General features: G+C 46.7%; 1 protein-coding gene and 1 long non-coding RNA gene across 7 annotated transcripts in view; one reads left to right on the forward strand and one right to left on the reverse strand.

Moving 5' to 3' along the window:
• The window catches only part of ABTB3 (ankyrin repeat and BTB domain containing 3), a 473097-nt gene that overhangs the window by 178934 nt on the left and 272557 nt on the right, over positions 1-21606 (reverse strand). The gene's annotated exons all lie outside the window — the stretch shown is intronic.
• On the forward strand, positions 69-10848 carry LOC110131131 (uncharacterized). 2 transcript variants are annotated; one of them, XR_011483106.1, is made up of 4 exons: positions 69-362; positions 7192-7288; positions 9747-9858; positions 10026-10848. It is a non-coding gene; the product is annotated as an uncharacterized lncRNA (long non-coding RNA). The 2 variants fall into 2 exon arrangements; XR_002312093.2 differs by having other exon boundaries at positions 9747-10848.

Raw genomic sequence — 21606 nt, forward strand, 5'->3', positions numbered from 1 at the left:
CTGATTCTGAGCTGGACCTTGTGATGTCATCATAGAATACAGTAGATGTGACAGTGTCCCAATTCTGAGCCTAGATCTAAAGAAATCCTGTTCAATTCCACTCCCTCTCCTGGAGCCCCAGTATAGCCATGTGAATGAACCTAGGCTAGCCTACTGCAGGAGGAGTGTCTGTGAGGAGGGTCCAGATGCGGCTCTGGGCCATCAGATGTGCCATCTGAGGCCATCCTAGACCTGCCTGCAGCCAGCCAACTCCCAAACCTGTGAGACAGCCCAGCCCAGAAAGCAGAGCTGATGCACCAAATGATAGCTGACTCTGAGGATGCATGAGACCAGAAGAACTGTCCTGCTCTCTCTCCAGACGTGTGAGCATTAAGAGATGCTTATTGTTGAAGTCATTTATAGTATGGGGGTGATTTGTTATGCAGCAGAATCTAACGGGTACAGTATGGAGTACAGAGAACTCTTAAAGTGCTGCTCTCAATATGCCAGCAAATTTGTAAAACTCAGCAATGGCCACAGGACTGGAAGAGGAAACAGTGGTGAATGAGACGTTGCTCACACCTTCAGTGGTTTGCTGTCTAGTTGGGGAAACACCACCAAATAAAAAGAACCCCATCACAACTGGCTCTTAAAGGATCCCTCTCAAGAAGGAGAAGGGTCATTCCAGGCAGGAAGATCAGCATGAAAGGAGGCACGGAGACATAAAAGCATCTCTCTCCCACCTAAGGCCATCCTTCAATCAGCAGGGAATCTGAGCATCCCATCCCTCAACAGTGAAGGAATAGGGAGGAAAAACAAGTACCAAGTAACATTCTCTGAGTCAACATGAGAACTCAGCACTTTAGATGGAGTCACGTAACCATCTCAACAACTTAGGTGGTAAGAGTTTTCAGAAATGAGGAGACTTGCCTAAAATCACAGAGTTAAGAGGTGGCATGGATCATCTCCCAGCAATGTAGAATCATGCCTAAACTTTGGAAACAGAGAGACAGGGGTTTAGATTCCCCACTATTTATTTTTTATTTTTTGGTCCCTTACTAGCTGCATGACCTGCAGATAAGGTGACACATATCAAGCCATTTGTTATTACTATTTATAATAGCAACTAGCAGCCATTTGTTATTACTATTCATATTACTATTGATAATTTGTTATTACTATTTATAACAAATAATTATAATTCAAAGCAACCTGACTGAACAGATACAAATATTACAGGAAAAAGAGAGAGTAAAGGAAAGAAGTGAAAATATTTCCCCTCCCCACCCAGCATGGGGGCTCTGGGGTCTTCATGCCTTTGGGGCCTGGAGTTCAGAGAGCAGGAGCCAACTCCTCCATCTGCCCCAGGAAAGACACCAGCCACACCCTCACGAGGCTCTGCCTTCCCACCTCCAATGTGGCTACTGCCGGCTGCACCAGGGCTGCCCCATGAGGCAGGGAGGACACGTCTTCAAGGAGACACTCACGTCTGAACTGCCCCCCAGGATTTGCAGGCTGCACACAGTCTGTCCCCACTGGACTCCTTGAACATCTGGGCTCCTGCTGCTGCCTCTAGGAAAGTTCTGCATCAGGCTTTATCTCAAAATCCTTGGATGAACCCATGTTTGTGCTCAAGAATTTGGCTGGCTACTTAGGAGCAAGGTCAGCTGCGTGGGCGTGTGACCTCTGCACAGCACCTCGGGCTTGGTTTAATGCTATCCCATCACTAGATTGAACTTCTTAATTTTGGACAAGGGGCCTACATTCTCACCTGGCAGTAGGCCCTGTGAGCCTTGTAGCCTGGCCTCGTTGGGCCTATTCAAGTGTGGCCTCTCTGGGTATCCCTGGGCAGATCTATAGCTGCAAGGACCAGCTGTAGTCCCACTAGTTAGGTAGACTTGTGTATGTATTCATTCAACAAGCATTTAGGAGCACTGGGCATAGGGCTAAGAGCTGGACTTCGCAGGTGGAACTAGTGGTAAAGAATCTACCTGCCAGTGCAGGAGATGCAAGAGACATGGGTTCAACCCCTCGGTTGGGAAGATCCCTTGGAGGAGAAAATGGCAACCCATTCCAGTATCCTTGCCTGGGAAATCCCTGGATGGAGGAACATGAAGGGCTGCAGCCCATGGGCCACATAGAGTGGGCACGGCTGAGTTAGCGCACATGGCGTGTCCTGGACACAGGGCTAAGAGCTGGGCCATGTGCAGTGAATAACACAAAGGAGTCTGTGTTACGAGAACTTTGCACACTCCAGGTGCACACTTAATTTCCCTCAAACCTGTTCCCTTCTTCTTGCCCTGAACCTCTCCCACTCAGTAAGTAGTTCCACCATGTTCCCAATCCCTCCAATCAGAAACCAAAGTGTCACCTGGATTCCACCCTCTCCTACTATGTTCAGAACAGTTGCAAAGTCCTATCTGTTTTACCCTCCAAATTTAGCTTCCATCTCCATTTCTCTTTATTTCTACTGGTACCCCTCCTCCAGGCCACATCCTCCTGTCTGGGGGTTCCCACTTCTATTCCTGCCCTAACCCATTCATTCTCTCTTCAGTTCAGTTCAGTTGCTCAGTCGTGTCCTATTCTGAGACCCCATGGACTGCAGCACGCCAGGCTTCCCTGTCCATCACCAGCTCCCAGAGCTTACTCAAACTCACGTCCATTGAGTTGGTGATGCCATCCAACCATTTAATCCTCTATTGTCCCCTTCTCCTCCTGCCGTCAATCTTTCCCATCATCACTGTCTTTTCCAAGGAGTCAGCTCTTCACATCAGGTGGCCAGAGTATTGGAGTTTCAGCCTCAGCATCAGTCCTTCCAAAGAATATTCAGAACTGATTTCCTTTAGGATGGACTGGTTGGATCTCCTTGTTGTCCAAGGGACTCTCAAGAGTCTTCCCAAACACCACAGTTCAAAAGCATCAATTCTTCGGTGCTCAGCTTTCTTTATGGTCCAACTCTCACATCTATACATGACCACTGGAAAAACCATAGCGTTGACTAGACGGACTTTGCTGGCAATGTAATGTCTCTGCTTTTTAATATGCTGTCTAGGTTGATCATAACTTTTCTTCCAAGGAGCAAGCGTCTTTTAATTCTCTTTTAGCATGAATTAAAATATAAATAAGACATTGCTCCCTTGTTTAAAGCCCTCTAATCACTTACTCCTGCTCCCAGCAGAAAAGCTCAGCTCATAACCTTACCTTCAAGCCCCAGGATCTGGTTTTCAAATTCCTCTTGCTCACAACTATCCAGACAACTTGCTCTGCTTTTAGGTCTCTGAGTACAGCAAACTCATTCTCATCTGTGGGTCTTTGCACATGCTGCTCCCTAGACCTAGATCACATTCCCCTTGCTGCTCCATATGAGGCAGTACTTTCTGAGCAGAAATGTAACAGCCTTTCCTGACCATCATGTATAAATGTGTTTCAGCCCAGCCCCAGTATCCCATATCACATCTTATCTTTTTTAATCCATCACTCATTACAATTGGTGGTTACTTGATTGATGCATCTTTCTAAATTTTTAAGAATCTCCCTTTCACGGTCTGCCCCTAGGACTGTAGGCTCTATGAAGGCAGAGGCCTTTTGACCTGTCTGTGTCATTCTCAACCTTGGAAGCAAATACAGTGCCTGGCACATAGTTTGTGCTCACTACTTGTTTGTTGAATGAATGAATAGGTGGAAAAGCAGAGATGCAGGAAGAGGCACATGCGTCCGACTGTTTGGAAGCAGCCCTGGGTGGGTAGAGGGGAAGCAGTAAGGGAGGGGGCCGGGGAGGCAGGGAGGGGGTCAGGGAGGCAGGGAGGGGGCCAGGGTGGGGGCAGGGAGGGAGGGAAGGGGTGCGGGGGGCAGGGAGGGAGGGAGGGGGTCAGGGAGGCAGGGAGGGATGGAGGGGGTCGGGGGGGGGAGGGAGGGAGGGGGCCAGGGAGGTAGGGAGTGGGCCGGGGAGGCAGGGAGGGAGGGAGGGGGCCGGGGGGGGCAGGGAGGGAGGGGGCCGGGAAGGCAGGGAGGGGGTCAGGGAGGCAGGCAGGGGTCCCATCCCAAGGGGCCCGGACTCTGAGAGCAGTGGGAAACCTACAGAGAATTTAAAGCAAGACATGTTCTGTGTTTAATAGTGTGTTGTGGCAGGTGTGTGGAGGATGAATTAGAAGGGGCATGTGAAGACAGTTATTTATAAGCTCCAGGGAGCACATGTATCCATTTCATACAACTCTTAGGAGTGTTCAGGACCACAGAAGGTGGAGAGAGTCACAGACAACCCTGCCTTCAACATGCTCTAAACAAGTTCACCTTCAGAGTCTCAGCACCCAGCTGAAAAAGAAAGGAGGTTTCCATCTTGCATACTGCAAGGAAAAGAGCAAAAAGAGCTATCAGAGCACACCAATCTCATCTCAAGTTATGTTGTGAGCAAGAGGAAGAAAACCCATCCTCTACAGTGCCATATTTTTCTCTCTCTAATGTCACTCCTTTCAAACCTGTCAAAGCCAAATGTGCTGTTACATAACATCTCAGGAGCTCCTATATGGGGTCCATCTGCTCTGAAAAAGGGCACCATTTCCAACGTTAAGTTCCTTGACCTGAAACACCATGAAAAAATTCCACATTTAAAAAATACTCCATTAAAAAAAAACATTTCTTAATCCAGAGTGGGAATTAGAGTTTTCTTCCACTCTATTATGGGAAGAGAAGAAAATGGAAAGAAAGAAAGGGGAGGGGGAAGGAGGGAAGGCAAGGCAGGGAGAGAGAGAGAGACTCAGTAAGAATAATATAGACCAGAGACAAGTGAGCCAGCCCCAATCACTCAAATCATTTCCTCCCTGTCCCCATGGACAGTTCAGGACTAAAGTTCTAGCAACCACACATTAATCATTTGTACAGCGGAGATCTACTATCAAGGAAGAAGAGCTCTGACATTTGTTGAGCGCTTACTGCACACCAGGCACTGGGCTAAACTCATCAGTTCAGTGAACCCTCACATCTTTCCTTTAGCAATGAAGAGGCCTTACTACCCTTATCTTCAGATGCAAAAGCAGAGGCCTGACAAGTGAGGTGATGTGGCGTAGGTACACAGACTCAGCAGGCCTGTGGATGTTATCACGCCCCATGGTCAACACAGTGCCCTGCTTGGAGGGATCCCAAAAGAGTGGAAGGTGGGGCTCCTTCCTCCAGAAGCTTGGCACCTTGTGGGCAGGGAAGAAAATGAAATGGCAGTGAAATAAGGAGGGGAAAAGTTCTCTGCAGCCTTACATGTCTATGTTTTGGGATGTCCATCTATGCTAATGGTCTCACATGCCCTCTGGAGATAAAATGCCGATGTAGGCAGTTTAAATTTAAGAGCGCTGCTTCATCAAGCAACCTAAATGTCCATTAACAGAGAAATGAATGTGGTACATATAAATGATGGAACATTACTCAGCCATTAAAAAGAATGAAATAATGCAATTTGCAGAACATGAATGAACCTAGAGGCTGTCATACTGAGTGAAATAAGTTGGACAGAGAAGGACAAATATCATATGTGGAATCTAAAAAGAAATGATACAAATGAACTTATAAAACAGAAATAGCCTTAGAGAACGAACTTATGGTTGCCAGGGGGAAGGATGAGGGGAGGGGACAGTTAGGGAGCTTGGGGTGGACACGTACACACTGCTGTATTTAAAATGAATAACCAACAAGGACCTACTATATAGCACAGGGAACTCTGCTCTATGTTATGTGGCAGCCTGGATGGGAGGGGAGTTTGGATACATGGCTTCCCTGATAGCTCAGATAGTAAAGCATCTGCCTGCAATGCAGGAGATCTGGGTTCATTCACTGGGTCGGGAAGATCCTCTGGAGAAGGAAATGGCAACCCACTCCAGTACTCGTGCCTGGAAAATTCCATGGACGGAGGAGCCTGGTAGGCTACAGTCCCTGGGGTCACAAAGAGTCGGACACGACTGAGCGACTTCACTTCCTTCCTTTTCATATGTACGGATGAGTCCTTTCTCTGTTCACCTGAAACTATCACAACATTGTTAACTGGGTGTAGTGTTAGCCGCTCACCAGTGTTTCTGGCTCTCTGCAACCCCATGGTTCCTCTGTCCACGGGATTCTCCAGGCAAGAATACTGGAGTGGGTAGCCATTCTCTTCTCCAGGGGATCTTCCTGACCAGGGATCGAACTCGGGTCTCCTACATCACAGGCAGATTCTTTACTATCTGAGCCACCAGGGAAGATTTAATCATCTATACCCCTACCCCAACACAAAATAAAAAGTATACGATAAACAGTCTGCCTCATCAGAGTGATGCGGCCTACCTGTGCTCTGGAACAGACCCATCACAGGATGCAGACAAATCCCACTGCAGAGGTTCTTCCTATGGTGCTGTCGGGGCCTCCTGGACCCAGACACTGGGTGCCAAAGTGCTGGAGTCTAGACTGCCCCCACCTACGATTTTACAAGCAGGAAACCTAAGGGCCCAGACACATGACTGCATCACCTGAGGTCACACAACTGGCAGGTGGCAACACAAGGTTGGCCCAGGGTCCCCTGGCCAAAGCGTCCTTCTCCATGCCTCTTACTTCTCCGTACTGGGCTGCCTCATGCTTCTCCAGACACTGCTTGAGTTCATTCATTTATTCATTCAAGAATCCCACTGCACTACTATCCTATGAGATCCTAAGGCCCCACAGCAAGCAAACTGTAGGCTCTGCCCCAGCCCTAGTGCTCCGCTTAGATGTAGCTGATGGAGTATGCTAAGAAGGCCTTGCTTTGGGCTCAGTTTGGAGTTTCATTTTAAGTTTAAATTATTTTGCTCTGGTCTCTTCTAATTTCTTTGGAAACTCCCTTTCTGGGAGCTTTTTTACAGAGACAGGAGTGGGTGTTGGAGTCCAGATTCTGAATGGCGCCCCCTTGGAGCAGAGCATGGAAAAGTGAAAGTGAAATTCTCAGTCAGGTCTGACTCTTTGCCACCCCATGGACTATGCAGTCTATGGAATTCTCCAGGCCAGAATATTGGAGTGCATAGACTTTCCCTTCTCCAAGGGATCTTCCCAACCCAGGGAATGAACCCAGGTCAAAGACAAGGGCCCCATAGAACCACCAGACTCAGGTAAATCCATTGCATAGGTGCCACTCGTGGAGTTCCTACCTGTAATTTACACACGTTCATTCATTTATTTCTCACAGAAACCCCTCAAGTCAGTAAACAATCCCCATTTTTGCAGGTGAATAAAGCAAAACTGAGAGGATCAGTATATGGTGCAAATCACACGCTTATCTTGAGAGATGGGATCTGGTTTGGGAGATGGATTTCTAACTCAGGTGAGTCTGATTCCATTTCCATCTGGGCCTTATTCTTCCAGTCTCTAAAATGGGAATTATAGAACCTGCTTTCACAGGGTTGCTCTGAAGTGCGCTGGAGATAGTTATGGAGAAGCACTTAGCCCATGCTTGGCACATCAATTCCTTGGTATATATTTGGGAGGAGGGGACAATACCCCAAACCTGTGCTGAGCACGGGGCCCATGGGACCTGCCCTGGCCAACCTGGCTGTGGGTCAGAGGTTGAGACTCAAATTCTCCCTGGGCTTGAATAAGCAAGTGCAAAATTGTGCTTTTAGTTTGCAGGAGGCCTTAACGGAGAGGCTGTGCCTGGCGCTCCTGAGTCCCTCCCCCACTCTCAGCAGACCCAGGACGGGCTCCATAGACAAAACTGTTACATGGTTGAACCTGCGAGTTCTGTCAGGAGCCTTTCTCCCTAGTAATCATGGAAGTTAATACAGTGCAGGAAGTGCTGCATCTATTTGAATTTCAAATATGGCCAAGCTGTTGGAAGCATTCCCGTGTGCAGGAGAGAGTATATTTCACTGTCTTGCTACACTGACCACCCCCCTCCAGCCACCAACTTGGGGTGCAGGTGTGGGGGACCTGGATTCTTAGGTAACCACCAACATGAAGAATCAGGCAGGGTGCAGAGAGAGGGAGAAAAAGTCAGTCTTAAAGGTCTCCACCTCCTCTTCTCAGCCAGGGCACAGATGCCTGGGACCATACATTCTGTTCCCACATAATGTTCTGCCACAGTCTGCTCTGGAAAACAGTATTTTCTGGTTAACTGAGAGGGGCTATGGAATCCTAAGAGGATGACCACCTTCCAAGCTAGAATCTGCTTCCCAAAACTCAACACTTAAAAAATTATAAAGCTCTTTATTTGGAAGGCACTTTCCAAGCATGATGTCATCAAATCTTCTCAACAGCCCCGTGGAGTAGAAGTTATTATCCATACTTTCCAGATGAGGAAATTGAGACTCTGAGAGGTTAAGTAATGCCCAGGTCAGCATCGTCTGCCAGCAAGACAGCTGAGATCTGCACACATCTTCAGAATTTGGATCCAGCCTCTTCCTATGATCCCATGTCTACTGGACACTCCATGTGACAGAGGCAATTCTTTTCTCTGGGGTTAGGAACTTTGTCGGCATTGGTGGTCACTCGGGACAGACACTGAGGCAGCAGGAGCCCGAGCCATACCTCTGCCGACCTGAGAAGGGACCCAGGAGCTGCTCGGCCCTTCTTGTGGTCACCTGGGATTCACCTCCCCGCCCAGATGGTGGGGGACAGAGGAGGAAGTGACCCTGGATTCTGGGGTGTCTCATTTACAGTGTCCATGCTGTAGCACACTGTGGATTTATAGACTCTATAATTTATAAAACCGACCATAGGGGTACCCGTTGCCCCTCCCAGTCAGCATGGTGTTAGGCCTTTCCCAGTCTCTAAACCACTCCTCCCTCCACAAGCCACCACAAACAAACACGTCATTTGAGTAAAGATGGTGTGCTCATCACACAATATGGCAGCTTCAGAACACATCCCCTGGCCTCCCATTCTACTCAGACTAACCCCTAGCCCCTCCTATGTTAGAACCCAGAACCAAAAACTCTCATTTTTCTTCCTGTGCATTCACACATGGCACTATGTTTATTATGTTTTTGTTTAAGCAGTTTCTCCTGCCTGAAATGCTCTTCCATCTGTGGTAGGCAGAATTATCACCTCCGGAGATGGGGCCAGAACCTGTGAATATGTTCTCCTATGTGGCAAAAGGGACTTTGTAGATGTGATTACAGGAAGGACCTCGAGAAGGGGAGATTATCCTGGATTCTCTGGGTGGGTCCAATGTGACTACAGGTTCCTTATAAGAGGGAGGCAGGAGAGTCAGAGACAGAGGAGATGGAGTGACAGAAGCAGAAGTCAGAGAGAGAGATTTGAAAATGCTATGCTACTGGTCTTAAAGATGAAGGAAGAGGCCATAAGCCAAGGAATGCAGGTGGTTTCTACAAACTGGAAAAGGAAGTAGATTCTCCCTAAGGCATCTAGTCACACAGCTCTACCAATACCTTGAATTTAGAACTTCTGATGTCCAGAACTGTAAAATAATACATTTATGTTATTTAAAAATCACTAAATTTGTGATCATTCTCTATGAGTGTCAGAGTTGGCTTCCCAGGAACCTAATCTCCTACAAGGTCTTTGCTCAAATGACACCTTCTCAAGGAGAACTTTTTTGGATTGCCCTAGTAAAATGTCTACTTGCTCTGCCCCAGAAACTCTCTGCTTCCCCACTTCTTGCTTTTTCTACATAGAACTCATCACCATCCAACAGAGTCTGCAGTTTATTTATTTGCTTAATTTTAAAAAAATGCACTTATATATATTCTTTCTCCTCGACTAGAATATAAGCTCCAAGAGGGCAGGGACTTTGTTATGTTCATGGTTGTATTCTTTTCTAGACGCTGAGGCTACAGCAATGAACATAACACAGTGGAGTGGAATAAACAATTATGGAATGAATGAATGAGAGCTTGTCCTCCTGGCCACACTCTTCCTGAGTTGACTCCTCTAGTACGTGACTTCCCTGATGGGCAGCGTGGGGCATCCTAGTCCCTCCACCCTGCCTGCTGTTTGGTCTTCCCAAGTGTCTCCTTTGCTTTTGAGAAACCTAAGAAGACAAGCCATGCCATTTCATTTTCTCCAACTCCTCCTGACCAAATGCACCCCCATCCTTGCAGATTTTTAATAACAATGTGGCTGCCCTGGGGATTACGTACACCAAGTCAAGGAGAGAAGATCCAGGATGGTGAGCAGGCCCAGTGACTCCACCCTTCCTCCACGCTCTTTACCTAAGAGTCCTCCTGGGCCCCCAGGAAGCATGGCTGTCTCCCAGGGTTTACATGCTTTAAGCGCTTCACGAGTCCCTTATCACCTATCCTGGAACCATGACTGGCTGGGAGGAAAAGAAAGGAAGGAAAAAAATGGGACCTATTTATCTGTTACTCCATTTCCTAAAATTTTGGAGCCTTGAGAAGAAAAGCTAGCAGATGTTAGGATATTTGGCCAAATAAATAATATCAAATAAGCCATCAAAATCAACCCTTCACCATTAGCATGACACAATTCAATAGCAACAACAAAAATGTTTGGTCCAGTGGGTGGAAAAGGGAATGAAATCTACAGTCTTCTCTACTTTTCAAACACAATTAGGTTACAGTCCAGAGAGGAGGAAAGTGATTAGAATTAACACCCTATTAAATTCCAATACGACCTGAATTATTCTCAAAATTTGTCTTACTTGCGGGAAAAAAAAGGGATCCAAAATGAAAACATTCACTCATTCATTCAGTCAGTCATCTATTTGTTGAGATAATGCTTACTGAACACCAGCTCTGTACCCCATACTGGATCTCGGAAATGCAAAGGTAGGAAGATGACTGGTCATCTTCAAGAGCAAGAAGAAAAAAAAAGCCTGTACAAAGGATACTAAAAAGATGGCTCTAGGGCCCCTATCCGAGGCCTACTGAAGCAAACTTCTGACATGAAATCAGAATTCTCCATTTTAAGTAAACACTACAGGTGATTCTTAAGCACTTAAGAATCTTACCAGTTTGAGAACCACTGACCCACCATGGTTGAGGCTGGCCTTGTCTCTCCCTGCAGCGTCCAGCTAAGGGTGCAAGCAGCAGGCAGGCCAGCTCGGGACTGAACTCTATCTTCTGCACTGCCTAGCTGTGGATGTGGGCAAGTGAGTGAGTTGATCAGCTGTGTCTGACTCTTCATGACCCCATGGACTATACGATCCATGGAATTCTCCAGGCCAGAATACTGGAGTGGGTAGTCTTTCCCTTCTCCAGGGGATCTTCCCAACCCAGGGATCAAATCCAGGTCTCCCACACTGCAGGCAGATTCTTTACCAGCTGAGCCACCAGGCAAGCCCAAGAATACTGGAGTGGGTAGCCTATCCCTGAGAGAGTCAATTTCTAGTCAGGTTGATAAGAAGTCTAGGGGTCCCCATGGAGAGAGGGGTCTGGAATTCTCAAGGAGGAAGAAAGGACAAACTTTTTTTTCCCTCTACATTCCTAAGGATTATATAACAATAATGGATCCTGCTTGAGGACAGTCTCTTAAAAAAAAAAAAAAAAACCTTCTGGCTAATTCTGTTATGTCAAATTGTAAATTATGGGAGTAGGTCTGGTGAGGTCTTTACAACCTCCATTCTTTTGATTCACTATAATAACTAATTTGAGAGTATATAATTCCAGTGCTAAGACTAGCAAGAGGGTACTCTTTCTACTCCCTTCTGATGTCTATGTCAGAAGCTTTCTCTATCTCCTTTATACTTTAATAAAACTTTATTACACAAAAGCTCTGAATGATCCAGCCTCGTCTCTGGCCCCGGATTGAATTCTTCTCCTCCAGAGGCCAAGAGCCCTGGCGTCTTTGCGTGATTCAGCAACGACCTTCAATCCCTTCTCTAGTGGATCTTTCCAACCCAGGAATTGGACCAGGGTCTACTGCATTGTAAGTGGATTCTACCACTTTCAATTTGGAGCCTCATTCTCCTCATTCACAATACAGGAGAAGTAGTAAAAACTTGCTAAGGTCATGGTGGGGCTTCCCAAGTCGCTCAGCTAGTAAAGAATCCACCTGCAATGCAGGAGACCCTGGTTCAATTCCTGGGTAAGGAAATTCCCCTGGGAAAGGGACAGACTACCCACTGCATTCAAGACGGCAGAGTGGAAGGACATGTACTCATCTTCTCCTGTGAGAACTCCAAAATTACAACTCGCTGCTGAACAACCATCGACAGGAGAACATTAGATCCCACCAAAAAAGATACCCCATGTCGAAGAGCAAAGGAGAAGCCCCAGTAAGATGGTAGGAGGGGTGGAATCACGTTTAGAATCAAACCCCATACCAACCGGAGACGCTCAGAGGGCTCAAACAAACCTTGCATGCACCAGGACCCAGAGACCCCACAAAGACTGAGCCAGAACTATGCTTGAGTGTCTCCTGTGGAGGTACAGGTCAGCAACGGCCTGCTGCAAGGGCAGGGGCTCTGGTTGCAGCAGACGTAGGTATGGCATAAGCCCTCTTGGAGGAGGTTGCAATTAACCCCACCATAGAGCCTCCAGAACTTACACAGGACTGGGAAAACAGACTCTTGGAGGGCACAAACCAAACCTTGTGTGCACCAGGACCCAGGAGAAAGGAGAAGTGACCCCACAAGAGACTGACCCAGAATTGCCTGTGAATGTCCTCTGGCAGAGGTGTGGGTCAGTGGTGGCCTGTTGCAGGGTTGGGGGCACTGGGTGCAGCAGTGCATGCACGGGACCTTTTGAAGAAGGTGCCATTATCTTCATTATCTCCACCATAGTTTGGCCTCAGGTCAAAGAACAGGGAGGGAACACAGCCCCGCCCATCAACAGAAAAGCAGATTAAAGATTTACTGAGCATGGCCCCGCCCATCAGAACAAGACCCAGTTCCCCCCTCAGTCAGTCTCTCCCATCAGGAAGCTTCCATAAGCTTCCTGTCTTTCTCCATCAGAGGGCAGGCAGACTGAAAACCACAATTACAGAAAACTAACCAATCTGATCACATGGGCCACAGCCTTGTCTAACTCAATGAATCTATGAGCCATGCTGTGTAGGGCCACCCAAAGATGGATGGGTCATGGTGGAGAGTTCTGACAAAACGTGGTCCACTGGAGAAGGGAATGGCAAACCACTTCAGTATTCTTGCCTTGAGAACCCCATGAACAGTATGAACAGGCAAAAAGATAGGACACTGAAAGATGAACTCCCCAGGTTGGTAGGTGCCCAATATGCTACTGGAGATCAGTGGAGAAATAACTCCAGAAAGAATGAAGAGACAGAGCAAAAGCAAAAACAACCCCCAGTTGTGGATGTGACTGGTGATGGAAGTAAAGTCCGATGCTGTAAAGAGCAATATTGCATAGGAACCTGGAATGTTAGGTCCATGAATCAAGGCAAATTGGAAGTGGTCAAACAGGAGATGGCAAGAGTGAACACTGACATTTTAGGGATCAGTGAACTAAAACGGACTGGAATGGGTGAACTTAACTCAGATGACCATTATATCTACTACTACGGACAAGAATCCCTTAGAAGAAATGGAGTAGCCATCATAGTCAACAAAAGAGTCCAAAATGCAGTACTTGGATGCAATCTTAAAAATGAGAGAATGATTTCTGTTCGTTTCCAAGGCAAACCATTCAATATCACAGTAATCCAAGTTTATACCCTGACCAGTAATGCTGAAGAAGCTGAAGTTGAATGGTTCTATGAAGACCTACAAGACCTTCTAGAACTAACACCCATAAAAGATGTCCTTTTCATTATAGGGGACTGGAATGCAAAAGTAGGAAGTCAAGAGACACCTGAGTAACAGGCAAATTTGGCCTTGGAGTACAAAATGAAGCAGGTCAAAGGCTAACAGAATTTTGCCAAGAGAATGCACTGGTCATAGCAAACAGCCTCTTCCAACAACACAAGAGAAGACTCTACACGTGGACATCACCAGATGGTCAATATTGATATCAGATTGATTATATTCTTTGCAGCCAAAGATGAAGAAGTTCTATACAGTCAGCAAAAATGAGACTGGGAGCTGACTGTGGCTAAGATCATGAGCTCCTTATTGCCAAATTCAGACTTAAATTGAAGAAAGTAAGGAAAATCACTAGATCATTCAGGTATGACCTAAATAAAATCCTTTACGATTATACAGTGGAAGTGAGAAATAGATTCAAGGGTTTAGATCTGATAGAGTGCCTAAAGAACTATGGACAGTGGTTTGTTACATTGTACAGGAGGCAGTGATCAAGACAATCCCCAAGAAAAAGAAATGCAAAAAGGCAAAATGGTTGTCTGAGGAGGCCTTACAAATAACTGAGAAAAGAAGAGAAGCTAAAGGCAAAGGAGAAAAGGAAAGATACACTCATTTGAATGCAGAGTTCCAAAGAATAGCAAGGAGAAATGAGAAAGCCTTCCTCAGTGATCAATGCAAAGAAATAGAGGAAAACAACAGAATGGGAAAGACTAGAGATCTCTACAAGAAAATTAGAGATACCAAGCGAATATTTCATGTAAAGGTGGGCACAATAAAGGACAGAAATGGTACGGACCTAACAGAAGCAGAAGATGTTAAAAAGAGGTGGCAAGAATACACAGAAGAACTATACAAAAAAGATTTTCATGACCCAAATAACCACGGTGGTGTCATCAGTCACCTAGAGCCAGACATCCTGGAATGCGAAGTCAAGTGGGCCTTAGGAAGCACCGTTATGAACAAAGCTAGCAGAGGTGAGGAATTCCAGTTGAGCTATTTCAAATCCTAAAAGATGATGCTGTGAAAGTGCTGCATTCAATATGCCAGCAAATTTGGAAAACTCAGCAGTGGCCACAGGGCTGGAAAAGGTCAGTTTTCATTACAATCCCAGAGAAAGGCAATGCCAAAGAAGGCTCAAATTACTGCACAACTGCACTTGTCTCACATGCAAGCAAAGTAATGCTCAAAATTCTCCAAGCCAGGCTTCAACAGTATGTGAACCATGAACTTCCAGATGTTCAAGCTGGATTTAGAAAAGGCAGAGGAACCAGCGATCAGATTGCCAACATCCGTTGGATCATCCAAAAAGCAAGAGAGTCAAGAAAACATCTAGTTCTGCTTTATTGACTATGCCAAAGCCTTTGACTGTGTGGATCACAATAAACTGTGGAAAATTCTTCAAGGGATGGGAATACCAGACCACCTGACTTGCCTCCTGAGAAATCTGTATGCAGGTCAAGAAGCAACAGCTAGAACTGGACATGGAAAAACAGACTGGTTACAAATAGGAAAGGGAGTATGTCAAGGCTGTATATTGTCAGCCTGCTTATTTAACTTATATGCAGAGTACATCATGAGAAACACTGGGCTGGATGAAGCATAAGCTGGAATCAAGATTGCCAGGAGAAATATCAATAACTTCAGATATGCAGGTGACACCACTCTTATGGCAGAAAGTGAAGAAGAACTAAAGAGCTTTTTGATGAAAGTGAAAGAGGAGAGTGAAAAAGTTGGCTTAAAACTCAACATTCAGAAAACTAATATCATGGCACCCAGTCCCATCACTTCATGGCAAATAGATGGGGAAACAATGGAAACAGTAAGAGACTTTATTTTTCTGGGCTCTAAAATCACTGCAGATAGTGACTGCAGCCATGAATTAAAAGACCCTTGCTCCTTGGAAGAAAAGCTATGACCAACCTAGACAGCATATTAAAAGGAAGAGACATTACTTTGCCAACAAAGGTCCGTCTAGTCAAAGCTATGGTTTTTCCAGGAATCATGTATGGATGTGAGAGTTGTACCATAAAGAAAGCTGAGCACTGCAGAATTGATGCTTTTGAACTGTGATGTTGGAGAAGACTCTTGAGAGTCCCTTGGACAACAAGGATATCCAACCAGTCCATCTAAAGGAAATCAGTCCTGAATATTCATTGGAAGGACTGATGCTGAAGCTGAAACTTCAATACTCTGGCCACCTTAATCGAGGAACTGATTCATTTTAAAAGACCCTGATGCTAGGAAAGATTGAAGGCAGGAGGAGAAGGAGATGACAGAGGATGAGATGGTTGGATGGCATCACCGACTCGATGGACGTGAGTTTGTGTAAGCTCTGGGAGTTGGTGTTGGACAGGGAAGCCTCATGTGCTGCAGTCCATGGAGTCGCAAAGAGTTGGACATGACTGAGCAACTGAACTGACCTACTCCAGTATTCTTGGGTTTCCCTGGTGACTCAGACTGTAAAGAATCCGCCTGCAATGTGGGAGACCTGGGTTCAATCCCTGGGTTGGGAAGATCTCCTGGAGGAGGGCATAGCAACCTACTTTAGTATTCTTGCCTGGAGAATCCACATGGCCAGAGGAGCCTGGCGGGCAATAGTCCATGGGGTCACAAAGAGTCGGACACGACTGAGTGACTAAGCACACACACAAGGTCATGGTGAGAGTTTAAGGGTGTGGTCATCATGCCCTCAGCCCAGGGTCCAGCATGGTGCAAGCATTCACTCTGTGCAGCTGTCATCTTCCTGCCTTCCCATCTGGTGGGCCTCACCCTCTCCACTCACTCCCACTGTCTTTCTCCTGCACCTTCCTTTCCACGTCTTCCTTCTTCTATTTAAGGGACTCTTCCTCTGACCTGTAAGTTCCTGGCATGGTGTTAGGTCACTAGGGAGTTCAAAAGTGATCATCACAGACAAGGTTCTAGTCCGGGTGGAACATATATTCTCACAGGGAAGAGTTTATAACAGCATGTGAGTAAGCCAGATAATCAAGGCTGGGCTGACTTCTACGAATGAAATAAAGGCAGCACAGAGGCGGAGCATGAGGGAGGGACCCTGAGGTGGATGCAGGGTAAAGGAAGACCTCTCTGAAGAAGCAACAGCCCAATGGAGGCTGGAAGGATAAAAAGGGCTTGGAGATGAGAACATTCTAGGCAGAGGGCACAGAGCTGGCGAATGCTCTGGAAAGCAGGCATGAGCTTAGGGTGTTCAGGGAGCTGAAAGGGGTCAGTGTGGCCAGATGAAGAAGGCAAAGGTGTAAACCCGGGGATGGGAAGCTGAGATCAGATGTAGAATCTTATTAGCTGCATGATGGTGGAATATTTAGCAAAATCCATAGTATCGGAAGGGATGCTGATCACACTGCTGAAGCCCAGCCTGGAGGGCCCAAAGGTGCCAGATGTTAACCTTTCACTGATGGATTATGTGAAGCTGTGGGAGGAGGAAGGGGTCCCTAGGCAATAAGCTAGACAAGACTTCTAAGAGCCCGTATCAACCAACGGACACCAGATGAATATCAGGCCATCAAATAAGTCACGTGAAGGCATTTAGATTTTATTTCAGGCACAACAGGAAATGACCGACAGGCAGAGCAATGGGAATAATGCCAGTAGGATGATGTTTTGAAAAGCCCACCCTGACTGCTGGGTGTGCAAGAAAGGCAGGGGCCAGAGTGGAAGGGGAGGCAGGGAGGAGGCCTCTGTGCTGGTCCAGGGGAAACAGGGGCCAGGGAGGGGGCAGTGGAGGAGGATAGGTGGGGCTGTTGGGTGGTCTCAGCCCTGCCTGTGTGGTACCCAAGGTGCACTGGAGCTCCACCCTGCAGGTGGGCTCCCAGGCAGCCATAAGGGCTCACCAGAGGAGGTGTGGCCTGGACATCCCAGCCAGCAAGCAGACAGATGGGTGGAGGTGTGATTTCGACCTGCAGATGTCTCCCCAGGAGTAAGAGGCCTAGGGTGAGAAGTGAGAGGCTAATTGATCTGAATGCCTCATGCCTCATTCGAACATTTTTTGAGCCAAAGTTCAGACCTGGCTCTTGTCAGAACGAGAGAGTCAACCTTATTATTAAGCCAGGCATGTCTGGCTAAGGTTAAATCCTGGAAGAAGAAAAAACACAGACATTTGAAGAGCTGTTATCTGCAAATTACAGCACCATTAAAGACTTGCAATTATTAGCACTTCACGTGTGGGTGACGGTCTTTATGTTCAAGCCACAAACAAGCTGTTTGTTCTTCAAGGGACAAATATTAGCTACACTTCCACAGCTGTTAATAACCAAAAGAATAAAATAAAATGAAGGATGCCTTGTGTTTGCAAAACACATTCCCATTTGCTAATTGCCTAATATTGGCACAAGCAAGGGTGCATTCTTCAGCTAAACAGATATTAAAGAAGACTTTTTTGAAGGGTGGAGCCATGGCTTGGCATTCAAAGTTATTTTTCCTGGAGCAACTGCTTTCTGAGGGACAAGCAGCTGTGGCCTTCTGAGGATGGCATTTATTTTTCCATCGAGATAATCACTACAAAGTATCTGAAGCTAAGGTGTCATTTTCTCCCATCTTTGATGAGAACTTGGGGTTACTAAATGGAATGTGTCTAAGAACTCACTGGATGAGTGGGGCAATCACAGCAGTTTACTGGTTAAAAAAGAGAGACCGAAAAAAAAGAAAGAGAGAGAGGGACCGAGAGGGAGAAGTTCTCAGAGGGCTGATGCCTTTTATCTGTTAGAAGATGTTTTTCCAGAAAGCACGGATATTTGCATTTCCTGAGGACAAAGCTTTAAGCATGTAAAGAATATTCTAACACCTCTCAAAGCTGCAGCACTCAAGTTTTTGACAGAGCAGAGAAGTTGGAAAAGGGCAGGCTTCATCTGAGAATTCATTCATTCACACAGCTCCATTGGAGTTCAATACCACACCCCCACCTAAAGGAATCCATCACAAGGTTCCCCAGAGTTGATATAACACAATTTAAAAAAGGCAATCTTGTTCCTGTGGCCTAAAAAAACAAGACTCGATGACTCCCCATCCTCAGGAGAATGGCCTGCAGACAGTCCCATCCATGCTTGCCAATGCAAGAAAAGGGGGTCCTATGCAAGCCCCCCCGCTCAATCTCCCTTCATGTTTCCAAAAAAATAACATCACACAGAGGGTTTGCAGAAACTGTAACCCAGAGCAGAATCAGGGATACAAGAGCGACCCACTGCCTTGGGCCTGGCTGTACCACGTTAGAACTGAGCCTGGCCCAGCTTGGGGTCTCTGTGTCACCCCTGAATGGCCTCCCCATTACAGACTCAGTCGAGACTCCCTGGGGCCAGAAGAAACAGGAAAAATGCAAACCAGTTCCTGGGGTTCTGACTAAAACACCTCCAATCAAGGTCAAGGCTGTTTCGAGGTAGCACTCAGACAAGAGTAAGAAAAGGCAAACAAACCCCCATACTCACTATAACAGGTTTAACAGTCCCCCACCTTCCAAACATACATCCACATCCTAATTCCCAGAACCTGTGAATGTGACCTTCTTTGGGAAAAGGTTCTTTGCAGATGTAATTAAGTTAAGGATCTTGAGATGAGGAATCCTCTTGGATTATCCAGGCAGGCCCTAAATCCAGTGACAAGCACCCTGATAAGAGAAAAGCAGAGGGAGGCTGAAGACAGACAAAGGGAGAAGAGGTAACGTGAGTGACCAGGGAGGCAGAAGGCAGAGCCATGCAGCCGTAAGAGAAAGAACGCCAACAGCTACCAGAAGCAGGAAGAGGCAAAGAACTGAGGGCTCTCCCCTGGAGCCCCAAATGAGTGCTGCCTGGCTGACACCTTCATTTTGAACTTCTGGCCTCCAGAAATGGGAAAGAACATACTTCCACTATTTTAAGCCACCCAGGTGGGGGTAAGGTGTTACAGCAGCTACTGGAAACTAATACACACAATCAGATAATGTAACCCAAAGGAGCTCGTGTGTGTGTATGTGTGTGTGTTTGGTCACTCAGTTGTGTCCATCTGTTTGCAAACCCATGGACTGTAGCCCACCAGGCTGCTCTGTCCATGGACTTTCCCAGGCAAGAATTCTGGAGTGGGTAGCCATTTCTTTCTCCAGGGGATCTTCCCGGCCCAGGGATCAAACCTGTGTTTCTTGTGTCTCCTCGTTTGGCAGGTGGGTTCTTTACTGCCTGAGCTACCAGGGAAACCCACCCAAAGGAGCTTAGCATCACTTAAAGCCCAAGCTTCTCCAAGAAGGACCCGTGGACCTCTCGGAGCTCACAAGGGCTTTCTACCCATGAAGTCATATACAAATTTTGTATAAGTAAACAGTCACACAGGAAGTGGGAAAGTGTCTACAGATTGTCAGATGGGACCAGGACCCAGAAAGCACCAAACAACGCAGATCTCCCTGCAGGCCCAGAGCTGTGCGGGGTCATGGAGCTCATCATTTGTTCACTCACGTGTTCTAGAAATCATCCTGCAGAGACTTATAAAGCACTCAGCGTGCCAGGGGCACAGCTGGGCACTCAATAGGCAGAGCAGGTAGACTTCCTACTGCATCCTGGGAAAATACACACACACACACAGAGCTCAACATCTGGATTTTCTGCCCAAATTCCTTTAGGCCTGGACTGCCCACTGCACCTGGAAGAATGTTGCAGGCAGGATGAGCCTCCCAGATGCTCTGAGTCAGTCATAGACTTGACTGTGTTGCTATGCAAAAGCCTTCACACCCTCCCAAGGCTCCTGAAACTCCACTGTGGCCACCACACTCAAGACTGCCTGCCTTACCCAGAAGTGGCCCCCTGATCCTTGTTTAGACCATGTGGCCCAATTTATGGGGTAGAAAACACAGTCCCAGAGCTAACTGTGGTCCACACTCAGATCCCCAAGCCCAGTTCATCCATCCCTCCTCAGTACTCCCATCAGTCTTGATTAAGCCTCTCTTGTGTCTGTCACCTATTTCCTAAAGGGAAGGTGGTGACTCATGGACAAGCTGCTTGAGGGAGGGGATGGGTGTCAGTTCTGAATTCTCGTCTCCCAGCACCATACATGGCACCTTGGGGAGCATTCAGTAGATGTCTTCTGAACGAAGAGATGAGCCAGTGCACGGCTTCTGTGGCCATGCCTTCCCCCTTGGCTTGGGAAGAACCACCAACTCTCCAGGTGGGCAGGGGGAGGGATGCAGGTGCACAGGGGGCTGGCTGCATTTTTGAGAAGGATGCTCTGGAAATGCAGAAGGAGTTAAACACAGACTGTACTTGCAGTGTCCAGTGTGGCACCCACTAGCTACATGGGCTAGTTCAAGTTAAATGAATTAAAATTTTAAAAAGGTAAAAATTCAATTTCTCAGTCACACTAGCCACACTTTAAGTACTTAATAGCCACGTATGGCAAAAGGCAGTTGCATTGGCAGCACAATTATAGAACATTTCTGTCAGTGCAGAGAGCTCCATTGGCCAGCACAGGGCTATGCCCTCCAGGCCCCACAATTCCACTTCAGGAATTACATCCTGGGGAAACATTAAAGGAAGAGCAAAGTATCCTGTACAGAGGGCGCCACCTGAAACAAAGGGAAACTGGAAACATCCCAAAGGCTTCCATGTAGGACACTGGGGAAGCAAACTGTATTAACACAAAGGAAACAATAATGACCCTTATATTTGTATTTGTTCACTCAATCAGCAAATATCTATTGAGGACCTACTGTGCACCAGACCGTGTGTCAGGCAGGAGATGGATGCCAAAGTCCTCGCAGTCTTTTTATTCCAGCCAGAGCAGAAGAGGCAAATGACAAACAAGTCAATGAATGAACAAAGAAGGTTATTTAAAAATGTATTAAGTACATCAAAGAAATTAAAAGCATAAAGCCACAGAGAGTGATGGGGACTGAGAGAAAGGTGCTATGACAAATGGTTCTCATATGTATTACCTCCCTCACCCTGCAAAGATGCAGCGGCTTCTCTCAGAGAATGTAGGTTATAGTCAGGGCC

The sequence above is a fragment of the Odocoileus virginianus genome, chromosome 23 (genome assembly GCF_023699985.2).
Source record: "Odocoileus virginianus isolate 20LAN1187 ecotype Illinois chromosome 23, Ovbor_1.2, whole genome shotgun sequence".
NCBI classification, from domain to species: domain Eukaryota; kingdom Metazoa; phylum Chordata; class Mammalia; order Artiodactyla; family Cervidae; genus Odocoileus; species Odocoileus virginianus.